General features: G+C 39.5%; 1 long non-coding RNA gene across 1 annotated transcript in view; it reads right to left on the reverse strand.

Moving 5' to 3' along the window:
• Positions 1-4,363: 4,363 nt before the first annotated feature.
• The window catches only part of LOC133388368 (uncharacterized), a 77,430-nt gene continuing 68,623 nt past the window's right edge, over positions 4,364-13,170 (reverse strand). Inside the window, exon 4 of the long non-coding RNA XR_009763764.1 lies at positions 4,364-4,465. This is a non-coding gene — a long non-coding RNA (uncharacterized LOC133388368). The remainder of the gene's footprint in view (positions 4,466-13,170) is intronic.

Here is a 13,170-nt window from a genome sequence, read left to right on the forward strand (position 1 = left end):
ACACACACACACACACACACACACACACACACACACACACACACACACACACACACACACACACACACACACACACACACACCTTTCACCTCCACAGTTCTTTATCTCCATTCTGCTGCTGCCTCCTCCTCCTTTATCCATGTTCTTGCCCTCCAGCTCCTTTTTCCCTCCACTCCGTTCTTCACCACCACCATTTATTTTTTTTAACAATTGTTTTCTCCACTCCACCCTGTCTCACTCTGCACCTCCTCCCGCATCACGTCCTACCCACCCAAACAGCATGAGGGAAGAGCAACACTGCACAGAAGCCCAGTTTGAGGCACATGATTTTCATCCACAAATCAGAGGAGCAGAAGAGTTCCCTTGCTTCCCCCCCCCAGTAATTCCCAAAAGTAATGCTGGAAACATTACAATTACTCCACAAAAGTAATAAAATTAGTCCTGGTTCTATTACAATCAAAATGTAAAGGAATTACCCACTCGTTCCTCAAGAAAATAATGAATTACAAGTAATTTGTTACTTATAACAAATTACTTTCAAGCTCTACTTATTTCCTTGTGGATCTCAACTGCTTCAGAGCTCTAGTGTGTCTCTTACATTCAGAGCCAGCTAGTATGCCCTTCCCCTTTCAAGATAGGGTTCTTCTTATCAACAGGCACACTCTTATGATTGTTTTTACTCCTATTACTTAGCCCACGACTGCAGTATGGTGTCCCACCCTATTAATTAATTAATTGATCAATCAATCATTCCTCCCAGTAGGAGCCCAGGGTGGCAAACAAAAGCACTAAACACACTTTAAAACATCATAACAGACTTTAAAATATATTAACTTACTATTAAAACAAACCTACAAACCTTCCTTCTTATCTTTTCTGCCCCTCCTTGATTATGCTTGCCATCCCCTTTCATTCAGATGCAATCCCTCCTCTCTTAATTCACCATGGGTGATCCTCTTTTCCCTTATTTCTGCTTCAGTTCATGTTTTACTCCTGCTTCTTGTTACTTTCCCATGTTTTTGTCTGTTTGCTACTTGGCTCTCTGCTTGCTCTTTCTCCTTGTTCCCCTTCCATTTCATGCTCACTTTCATTCACACTCCTTTTCTGTCCTCCATACCAGTCCCCCCACTTCCACTCTCTCATCTTCACTCTCTACTTCATGCCAGGCTCCCCTCCTACCTTCATGCAGCCACTTTTCTTTCGCTCTCCTTCATTGGATTCCCTTCACCAGCACTCTCTGTGCTGCCACCCCTTTCGCTCCCACCTCAGCACCTTTTTCTCCTCTTTCTCAGCACCTGCGACTCACACCCAATGTATCTTTTGGCCCACATTTATTTTCTTTTGGGCTGAGCGATGTTGCGCCCCTGCCATGTCACTTCCAGTTTGACTGGCTCACTTTCTGGCCACCAGCATCTCAATGTGCCAGAGAAGAACCCTTCCTGACCTCGTTTGGTTTTTTGTTTTTTTTTTAAAAAAGTTCACCTTACATCATCCAATCTGAACCATTATACTGGTTCAAATCAAGGCCAAACATCATAGGAAATTAGTGAATAAATACAAATAGTTTACCATCACCATTCTTTATGCATATTAGATCATTATGCAAACCACTTTGTTGTTGCAATTTAATTTTTGTTCAATTTTTACATGTGTATATCTACCTTTTGTTTTTATATTATATTTTATACATATTTTATATGTATAAAAATATCCATTTTTATATTTTATTTCAGCTTTTACATTTTTATATCCATTTTACATTTTATATCTCTGAATTAGTTTTCACTACAGAGATGCACTGATAATATTTTTATTAGACTAATCAAAACTAATTGTGACGGTGGCCAAAACAATATGTAAACAAATTGTTTATTGTACTGCCTATGTCCTACACTATCTTTAATAAGTAAATGTATAGCTTGTATAAGGTAATAATAAATAATATTTAGTACTTAAATTAGTTTTAATCAAACTATGCATGTGCTTATATAGTGGTTGCATGCTACTGCCAAGAATACAACTGCAGTTGAAATAGTGATAAGGACACATCAACACAATATATAACACTAGTGTCAGCCTCACAGGAGCCACTGATGTGCTGTTCTGTTTCTTGTCACTACTATGCTAATGGAAGTCACTGCTGATTAGGGTTGCCAGGTCTCTAGTTTTTGCCCAGAGACTCTGGATTTTTTGGGTCTTTTCCAGGTCTCTGAGTGAGTCACCTTAATCTCCGGACCCTCAGCTTTCATTTAAAAAACAAATTAAGTTTCTAGGTGGTCTGGTTCAGGAGATATACATCAAAACATCAGCCCCCTGACAACTTCTGTTTAATGAGCTGGTAGTTGGCTGCTCTAACCCCACCCTTTCAGGTTTGTAGCCAACAAGTGAAGTCAGGGTTGTGATTTGTTGACCTCCAGGCAGTAGGTAGACCTCATTGCAAGGCCAGAAAACTGTTGTTTTTTTCCTGCTTATCTGAAAATCACATAAATTGAGTAAGTACATAGCTTTCAGTCTTTTTCTATCTTGTGTATAGGAGTCAAAACAAGTTTAAATTTTCCTGGGCTGTTGAAGAGGGCAGTGTTTTGAAAACCTTCCCAGTACAAAGCTTTAATCCTATACTCTCTTTCCGGGAGTAAAGCTGCAATGTTAATCACACATACCCTGAGTAAACCCCATTGCATTCAATAGGACTTTTGAGTAGACATGGTTAGGATTGTGCTGTAACTTAATGGGAGTTTTGAGTGAATATAGCAAAGAACTGTGTTTGTGTTGTAAAACTTTCTCTTTCTCTCCAATCCTATTTTTAAAGCAGTTAGGCAGGGTTTATTTAGGCATCACTGCTTTTATTATGTAGGAAACTAATACTGACTTTAAATATTTTAAAAAATGTTCTGCAATGACCAACTGGTTTTTACAATAAACTATTACATGGGGTGTATGTATTTTTATATCACCGAAGTCTGTGTATATATGGAGTCTTTCCAACAACCTGTGAGGTTGGGTTGTCGACTGGAAACCAAGGCAGCTCAAAATAAGAAATAAATCCCTTTAAAATCCAATAACCATACAAACAAGTATAAATAGTTGCAAAACAGCTTAAAGTGGCATGATTCCTAATTTTGGGTTGGGTGAGTGAAGTTTGTTTGTTATTTGATTTATATCCTGCCCTTCCTCCCAGCAGGAGCCCTTATCACTTGAGGTTGCAGCCCTGTGCAAACTTCTATGTTTAAGTAAGCTCTACTGAATACATTGGGACTTGCTCTGAGTAAACAAACATGGGATTGCATTATAAATATCTTTACAGGTTGTGTAAATAATAAACATCTTTGTCATGCTTATATAAATATTTCTTCATATTGTGTCCCGATAAGTATATGATTTCACACTATGGTTGTATATTATTATTTCCTCTTCATTTTAAGTGTACCCTTCTTCTATGGAGTGGTCATGGTTCCCCTCTGTTGTTTTCATCCTGTGGGACAGATTAGGCTGAGAGATGATGAGTAGCCCATGGTCACCCAGACAACTTCATAGCTCATCTCCATTTAAAAAAATTAATTAAAACAATTTACATGCAGGCAAAGTTTATTAAGTAGATCTACACAATACGTTTAAACCACATCCAACTCACATTTAAAGTGCATGACTTCCCCTAAAGCATCCTGGGAAGTGTAGTTTTCCCTTCACAGTTATAGTTCCCACCACCCTTAACAAACTACAGTTCCCATGATTCTGTAGCGTGATTCATGTGCTTCAAATGTGTGTTGAATGTGCTTTAAATGAATTGTATGGATCTGCCCTAGATATGATGTCCATTCATTGGGGGGTGTCTTGTTCAACCAAACAGAGAAATAACAAGAGAAATGGCTTTGGCTTTTCCTGAGCAACTAGCCAAGGCCCTCTGGTGGCCAGAAATAGTGCATTAATAGCCAACAATGTGAGATCCTGCCGGGCAAGGCCCAGGTTCCCGAGCCCGAGCTCCCGCAGCCGCCTCCCAACACAAACCATCACCACCAGCAGCAGCAGAAGCCCGGGGAGTAGCAGCTGAGCAAGCCCAAGGACATGGAGAGGAAGACAACATTGAAACAGCAAACAGCTTCACTGTAACAAATGCCTGTCACCCTTCTGCCTCTCGGAAGCTGCTGCCCCTGCTAACACCACCTCCTCTTTCTTGGCGGTGCCGATAATGATAATGTTATTTGTTATTTAAATGAATTTTTGTAAATTGTATTGCTTTTATTTTTATTGTATTTTTATACCTGTGTTTATTTTTCTTGTCTATCTTTCACACTCACATAGAGAAACTTATAGAACGACAGAGAGAATAAAGTCAGTGAGTGAAAAATAATTATAAAATGCCATTTTGTTTTTATTAAGGTTTGGACACAAGATTGGATTATCAACATCATTTGTATATACAATGTACTCCATGTTTGTTGATTAACTGTTCATTTTTCTGTATATTCTGAAAAATAAAATAGAAGATAATTATAAAATAACAACAATAATAATAACAATAACAATAATAATAATAATTAGTGAACTGAAAAGAACAGTTTTAAAATATACTTTTTTAAACTGGGGAAGGGCTATAGTTCAGTGGTAGGGCATGTGCTTTGCATGCAAAGGTCCAAAATTCAATTTCTGGAAAAGACTGCTGTCTGGAATCCTGGCCAGCCAATGCTAGTCTGTGTCATCAGTACTGAACTAGATGCTACCAAATGGCCTGAGTCAGTATAAGTCAGATCCCTTTGTTCCTTTGTTCCTTAAAAGAGGAAAGAGACCCAAGGGCCAGAGTGACTCCAAAAATTTATTTATGTATTTTATTTACAACATTTATATACAGCTTTACTGTAAAAAAAACCTCAAAGCAGTTTACAGAAGGGATTAAAAATATTGGCAAAAACAGTTAAAGAGGTATTTAAAAATGTTCAAAATAATAAAACCAGCAATGAGTTAAAAACAAATAAAAAACACAATAGCTTCTACATGCCTTGGTAGGCTTGCCTAAACAAAAATGTTTTTAGCAGGTGCTGAAAGTAATACAATGAAGATTTCTGTGTCCTTGGCTGACTGGCTGCCAGGAATTATTTTGGTTTTGGTCTTTGGTTAGGAATCCTGACTGGTTGTGGGATGCTGAGTTTTCTGCTCTACTCATAGGAATCTTGTTGTGGTTGGTATAGTATTGCATTTAGGAAATAATCCCTGTCTGTTCTTTTTCTTTTTGCATTTCATTTACATTTCACCTCACTCCCTTACATCCATAGAAGCAACAACAGTGAATTCACACAATGGGAAGTGTGGCTGCAGTTGTTATTCTCAAGCTGCTGCCTGTGAAAGTAGACCAAACCATGTGTGTTTTCTCTCTGTCAATTATTACTCACTGGAATTGGGTTGGCTGAGTTTATAGTAGCTCACAGGGTAGACAGAAAAGGGGAAAGAATCTTCTTACTCATTTCTCAGATCTCTTTCGGAAGTGAAGGGTCAAATCTGTAAAGAACTTTGGAGTAGCCATGTTAAAAGGGAGGGGCAGGGCATTCCAGGCAGGGGGTTGCCAACCCTGCTTGGATATGGACATCTTTGCAGAGAATCCCTAGTCAAGCTTTACCAACAGCACAATCCAAACCATATCTACTCAGACGTAAGTCCTATTGAGTTCTATGGGGCTTAGTAAGTGTGTTTAGAATTTCAGCCTTCAGGGGCATCCATCTTTACTAGGGTTGTCAGGTTCAGGGCCTGAGACTGATCCTGTATCTTTAGGAGAAGAGAAAATCAGCCAAATGCAGGTGTTCTTGCAACACTTTAATAGGAAAAACCACAAGGTGGAATTCTCCCTTCCCCCTGCACAACTTTTAAAGATACAGAAGACCTCTTGGTTGCCAGGCCTGGCCTCCAAGAGGTCTTTTGTATCTTTAAAAGTTGTGCAGGGGGGAGCATTCCACCTTGTGGTTTTTCCTATTACAGTGTTGCAAGAACACCTGCATTTGGCTGATTTTCTCTTCTCCTAAAGATACAGGATCAGTCTCAGGCCCTGAACCTGGCAACCCTAAATCTTTACTCCTGAGCGCTCCCGTCTAACATCTCCACAACACTAGGCTCCTTTCTTCCTACAATGGCCTTCTAGTGACTGGCCTGAGGGCACTTAAACCCTTCTTCCCAGAAGCAAGTAGGCTAAATTAAATGTTCCCTACCCATGCTCCATCTTTTAGCTAAGATTTCTATCTTAATTTCTAATCAGAGAAATGTTTTTGTTTGAATTGTATGCTCTGAGCAACTGTGGTTGATGCTTAACGTAACATGCTTAATGACATCACTAGGGTCCACCTCTCTGACACCGCTAAGGTCCGCTCCTGAAATCTCAGGGTTTGGGATGCTTCTGACCTGGCAACCCTGCTGCTGATATAGATGGTTTGTCCTAACAATAGCACAGTCATTCAAAGGAATAATGAAGGAGACAGCAGCTTTTCTCCTCTTTTCAGAAGATATTTAGAGGTCTGTTACTTATTAATTTTGTAGAAAAATGGCATAGTTCTCCACAAGCACATTGAACCTCTGACATAGGGGTGGGAAACTTCAGAACTGGGGACTGAATGCAACCCAGGCCTTTGTATCTGATATTTCAGACTCTCTCCAGGCTACACCCCTCCCTCGCCATCCCCTCTCTCACTAGGCCACACTGTTTACCAGCCTTGCTTTGCATCCTATGTGAGTGTTTTTGCCTTCTAGAATGTGTGCTTGAACTCTCATAATGTCTCCTGAACTCTGATAACATCTTCTGCTTGCCTAGATGCAAGATAGATAATGGTGTGTATAGACAGTAACCTACTACACATTTACATTTGTTACTCCCACCACTGGCATATAACCCCCAGAAGCTGGTCCAGAATGGAATCTGGTCCTACTCTTAACAGTTCTGAGAGAGTCACAGCAGATGATATGACTTGGTCTACAAAGTCAAACAGGTTGAAACAACATAACAATTATATTTATGGTAACTAACAGTCAGGGATTTTGTGTGTGACAGTACTCACTAGAACAGAGTACTGGTACATTTTTTTTTCCTACCCATGCCGGCCATTTTATGGTGGCACCCACAGTGCTTTTATCAAGATATGAATACCTGCACCTCATTTTTTTTTTTTACCAAAAAAGCACTGGTAATAATTATAGTCTTCTGCCTTCAGTAAGATTCCACATCTCTACCATATGCCAGGTTTGTTAACCAAAGTTTGAGAAATAAACTTTTAAGTCATTAAAAGGTGTGGGTACATGTTGTTTTCAAGCTCAAAGTTGATGAATTAAAAAGCACCCAACAAGTTCTTACTTAGGAGATTTCAGTGTACCTAATCTCTACATGTGCAGGATATCTCTGAAGTACTAAAAAGTACCACTGTGGGAGCAACGCTGGCAGTGTGGTCTTCACAGTTGTTTAATGCTTTCAGTGTGGGGAAGTCAAAGGGAAGTGGTGCTTTAGTAACAAACACTCTAACACCAGAAAGTTAGCAGAGTTACTCATATAGTTGAAAAGAGAAAGAAAAAGGTATTCCCACAGTTCTAACGTGCTCCCCAAATTTGTTTATCTACTCACAGAGAAGCTTTCCAGACTAGGGCCATATTCACACCAAACATTTATTCCACAATTATTCCACTTTTAACAGTCATGGCTTCCCCAAAGAATGTTGGGAAGTGTAGTTTCTGAAAGGTGCTGAGAATCGTTACGAGACCCCTACTGCCCTCAGAGAGCTACCATTCCCAGAGTGGTTTAACAATCAATCCTTCTTCACAGAGATCTCTGGGAATGGTAACACTGTGAGGGGAATAGGGGCTTCCTAACAACTCTCAGCACCCTTCACAAGCTACACATCCCAGGATTCTTGACTGTTTAAACCATGACTGTAAAGTGGAATAACAGTGGAATAAGTGTATGGTGTGAATGTGGGCTTGTTATGATAGGTTGGACAGCTTGCCCAAGAAGTCTGCTCACAAGAAAACTACACAATCTGCCATACCCCAGAAAAATGTAGTGCTCTCTCCTACAAGGTAAATGTTTTGGGAGGATCTATTTTTCCATAGGTGTAGCATTCCAAGTGGAGTGATTGTATAAGCAGTAAACAAGTCATCACAGGGATCAGGAGGCCTGTGCATACCATCCTAAATCCATTTAGTCCATTCTTGCTTGTTGCAAGCTGCTCAGTGTTCAATATTTTTAACTAGGGGGGACATAGGAAGCTGCTTCAGAATAAGTAAGATCATCGGTCCATCTAGTTCTACCACTGAGCTACAGCCCTTGCCCAGTACAGGCATTTCCCCATAATGGGTCCCTGGTGTCAATTTTGACATAACAGCAATAACAGAGAGAGAGAGAGAGAGAGAGAGAGAGAGAGAGAGAGAGAGATGTGAATTACTTTTTCAAAATATAGATAAGATGTTCTGGGCAAGGGGGCAATTTCAGATCCATGCAGCCAACTGCAGTATGAATAGTGAACCACATGTTTAGTTTCCGTATATTTATTGATAAAATTCCTGCACTTGGGTGGGGGGAAGCTAGATCACCATGAAAGGAATATAACAATGTTACCGACAAGGCCAGTTAAATGATGGCCTACTTCCTGATTATATGTTGTCCATATGGTGGAGGAAGAACATGTGTGATGTAATACTTATATGGTTATGTGTGGAAGACCAGCAGAAGGAAATGTTACTAGATTGTTGTAGGTTGTTGCTTGCAACCATAAAATAAAAATCCATCAATGATGAAGCCCCTAAGTGTATATGCCTTCCATAAGGAATATAACATAATACATACATTTGAAATGCCCTTTTATTACTGCTTGCATAAAAGAGAAAAATGGTAGCCATAATTTGTTGCATATTCATTTATCCACACAAGCTAATGAACAAATATGAACTTATGATGAAAAATTCATATAATATTTAAAAAGACTATAGGTGATATTCAGTGCTAGTCCTACTGAAAGTAGATCCACTGAAATGTACATGACTAAGTTAGGCTCATTAATTTCAATGGATCTACGTCCAAATAGGACTTAGCTGAATTCAACACTATATGCTATTTACACTACATAAAAATGAGTAGATCTGTTTCAAATAGACCACTGAATGTATATATTTAAAGATGTTGGCTGTGTATTGATATAGTCAAGCAGTGAACTTGTTACTGAAGGCAATTCTAATACAGGTTAGCATCAGTCATCAGTCATTGTCCAAGAAATCAATGACTATGATGAAGCAAATAAATCACTCATGATTTGGAAAGTCCGTTACTGACTTAGTAACAAATGCACCAAAGTGCCATCTCCAGAACAGAAATTGTTAAGCAGAAAAGTCGGAGGATAGATGAGTAGGCTGGTGCTCCAACTAGCTTCAAATAATCAATGCACATAATGTCATGAACGCTGGAGCTACTATTGGCATCATCTTCCAGTGGCAAAAACAGCTCTGTTTCTGATTCAATATATTAGCAGGCAGCAGTTTTGGAGTCTGTCTTGGTACAATTTCAAACTATATGCACACTGAGAATTCTAACATTTCAGGGGGTGGGGGAACCTGAATGGGTTGTGTCCCATGGTGGCTTCAAAGTGCTTCTGCTTACACAAGTGGGGACAGTTAACATAAGAACATAAGAAGAGCCTGCTGGATCAGGCCAGTGGCCCATCTAGTCCAGCATCCTGTTCTCACAGTGGCCAACCAGGTGCCTGGGGGAAGCCCGCAAGCAGGACCCGACTGCAAGAACACTCTCCCCTCCTGAGGCTTCCGGCAACTGGTTTTCAGAAGCATGCTGCCTCTGACTAGGGTGGCAGAGCACAGCCATCATGGCTAGTAGCCATTGATAGCCCTGTCCTCCATGAATTTGTCTAATCTTCTTTTAAAGCCGTCCAAGCTGGTGGCCATTACTGCATCTTGTGGGAGCAAATTCCATAGTTTGACTATGCGCTGAGTAAAGAAGTACTTCCTTTTGTCTGTCCTGAATCTTCCAACATTCAGCTTCTTTGAATGTCCACGAGTTCTAGTATTATGAGAGAGGGAGAAGAACTTTTCTCTATCCACTTTCTCAATGCCATGCATAATTTTATACACTTCTATCATGTCTCCTCTGACCCGCCTTTTCTCTCAACTAAAAAGCCCCAAATGCTGCAACCTTTCCTCGTAAGGGAGTCGCTCTATCCCCTTGATCATTCTGGTTGCCCTCTTCTGAACCTTTTCCAACTCTATAATATCCTTTTTGAGATGAGGCGATCAGAACTGTACACAGTATTCCAAATGCGGCCGCACCATAGATTTATACAACGGCATTATGATATCAGCTGTTTTATTTTCAATACCTTTCCTAATTATCGCTAGCATGGAATTTGCCTTTTTCACAGCTGCCGCACACTGGGCTGACATTTTCATCGTGCTGTCCACTACAACCCCGAGGTCTCTCTCCTGGTCGGTCACTGATACACACACACACACACCTCTAATGCAGCCTTCTGCATCTTATCCAGTTTGGTTCTGGAAAGTCCTACATCAGATATTTGGGGTGGGATTAAGTGGGTTTGGTGAAAATGGATGCCCCCAACATGCACAAATAAAAGTACTTTCCATTAAGGTGAGGACATCACTTGGATGCAAACCAAATGGTCACACTAAACATGATGTTAAATGTGTGTACTCTTATTTTTAATGTGCACTTTTAAAATACTTTAAATAGCAGTCTTGAGGGAACAGGATTGGGACCAAATTGTGTGGGGAGTTGGGTCATCCTTTGTACTTCAGTGCACTTCAGTCACACTGAAAATGCCAGGGGTGGAAAGGGGGAAAGTTTCCATTGGCAGCTATGGCTAACATCAGAATTCAAGGGGGATTTTTGATGTGATAATAGTGGCTTCAGTGCTGCTGTAGCTTATGTTTAAAAAATAAAAATATGCCTGTTAAATCATAACTGCAAGATTCCTACATAGGACAGGGGTGATAAAGGATACTAGATGCACAAGGTAAACTTTTTTAAAAAAGCCCTTTACTTGAATGCATATGTTTTTTGCTGCATCCTTAAAAATAATATATGGCAGTGGGATTGCAAACTTATGTGCTACAACTTAGGAAACCCCCTCTAAATGAGAACATAAAACTTCTTCCTTCCTTAATTTCTATAGTTTGCTGCTGGTTTATGCTGTTGATAATTAAACACATATTTCCTATGAGCGCCTAAGCTCCTTAGAATACTTGCTTTGTGAAACATGAGTGCTTAATGAAAACTCACTCTCCTGACTCCCAGCTCCTTGAGACCAAGGAGCGAAGGCAGGATATTACATTTATATGAACACTAAAGTCAGGATCATTCAGACCATGGTATTCCCGATCTCTATGTATGGATGTGAAAGTTGGACAGTGAAAAAAGTGGATAAGAGAAAAATCAACTCATTTGAAATGTGGTGTTGGAGGAGAGCTTTGTGCATACCATGGAGTGCAAAAAAGACAAATAATTGGGTGTTAGAACAAATCAAACCAGAACTGTCACTAGAAGCTAAAATGATGAAACTGAGGCTATCATACTTTGGCCACATCATGAGAAGACATGATTCACTAGAAAATACCATAATGCTGGAAAAAACCAGAAGGGAGTAGAAGAAGAGGAAGGCCAAACAAGAGATGGATTGATTCCATAAAGGAAGCCACAGACCTAAACTTACAAGATCTGAACAGGGTGGTTCATGACAGATGCTGTTGGAGGTCACTGATTCATAGGGTCGCCATAAGTCGTAATCAACTTGAAGGCACATAACAACAACAACAACCTTCCTATAGAGTCTTACAATATCTTTCACTTTCTTCTGAGACACTTCTGCATCTGTTTGGAATGACTACAACATAGCTAGTGTTTTTTCCTACCATATCTAAAATGGCCATTACTGCGCTATCACCCTTCCAGATAAGGCTTTGTTGTGCACTCGCCCTGCCTTATTCACTGAATTTTTCAGAGGGTCCTGAGAACTGCTCCTGTTCTTAAAACAAACTGTAATTCTTTAAATGGAGGCTGTCATTGTCTGTCATGTCACAAATTCGAAAGAAAGTTTATGCAACTATTAGGGGAAAGTGTGCACAAAATGAATATATTGGTGAAAATAACATACAAAAATGCATTACATTAGGATAAATTGCTTGCAAACATGTGTCCATCAAAAGTGTATACAAAAATGTATTTATTAGGAGAAATTCACACTAAAATGCTGAAGAATTTTCATGAGGTTTTTATTTTTTTTTAAAAAAAAGCAAATTGCTGCAGAAATGTGAAATGAATATAAGATTAGATAAAAAGAGGAACTGAGAGAACCAGAATTGACAGATTATTGCACCCTAATCCTTACCAGGGTTAAATCCAAAAAAGGTAATAAAAAGATGTTTTCTTCAGCCAAAATGCTTTATCCTAATATACACACTTTGTTTGCAATATTTTCTAATACACACATTTTTGCAAAGCACCTTTCCCTAATATAATCTGTGTTTATATGTTATTTTCACGAATACATGCAATGATATGCATACATTATCCTAGTATATGCATTTTTGTACACATTTCTTGGCCAGAGAACTGCATTGCAAAATTCAGAAACATGCACATTTTGAAGGATGGTTGTGTTTTGGTTTGCATATTGTTTCAAAAAGTGTGAATTAGGTGAGTTCACCTTTAAATGTGAACTAAATTGAATTTCTCCCCATCCCTATGAGAGAACCACATGTTCCCCATGGCTGCTGGGAGGGTGAAAAAAGCACACATTCAAACTGGCACCCAGGTGAAACTAGTTCTTTTAATCAAGGCCCTATGACAAAACACCCCCCAATCTATTGGGGGAAGAACTATGTGCAGAGTATACACAAATGAAACAGATTCTTGATTAAGAAAAGGGAACAGATATGCCTGGAACATGCTGATAACACAGCATAAAAACAGGCTAGGCTTGAATACTGCTTTCTGTTTCTCTATTACTGTCAACATTTGACTGTCCTTTCTCACTGGAAGAGATATTGCTTGAATTACTGAGTTCAGTATCTGCATATTTATCTCCTGCTGCTTCCAAACGGCTTGATGATGTAGATGGGATGCTATCACCAGGATTCACTGTCTCTTCTTCTACAGTTACAAAAGTCTCACTCTCCACAACTTGGCTT

Source organism: Rhineura floridana, chromosome 7 (genome assembly GCF_030035675.1).
Source record: "Rhineura floridana isolate rRhiFlo1 chromosome 7, rRhiFlo1.hap2, whole genome shotgun sequence".
Taxonomy (NCBI): domain Eukaryota; kingdom Metazoa; phylum Chordata; class Lepidosauria; order Squamata; family Rhineuridae; genus Rhineura; species Rhineura floridana.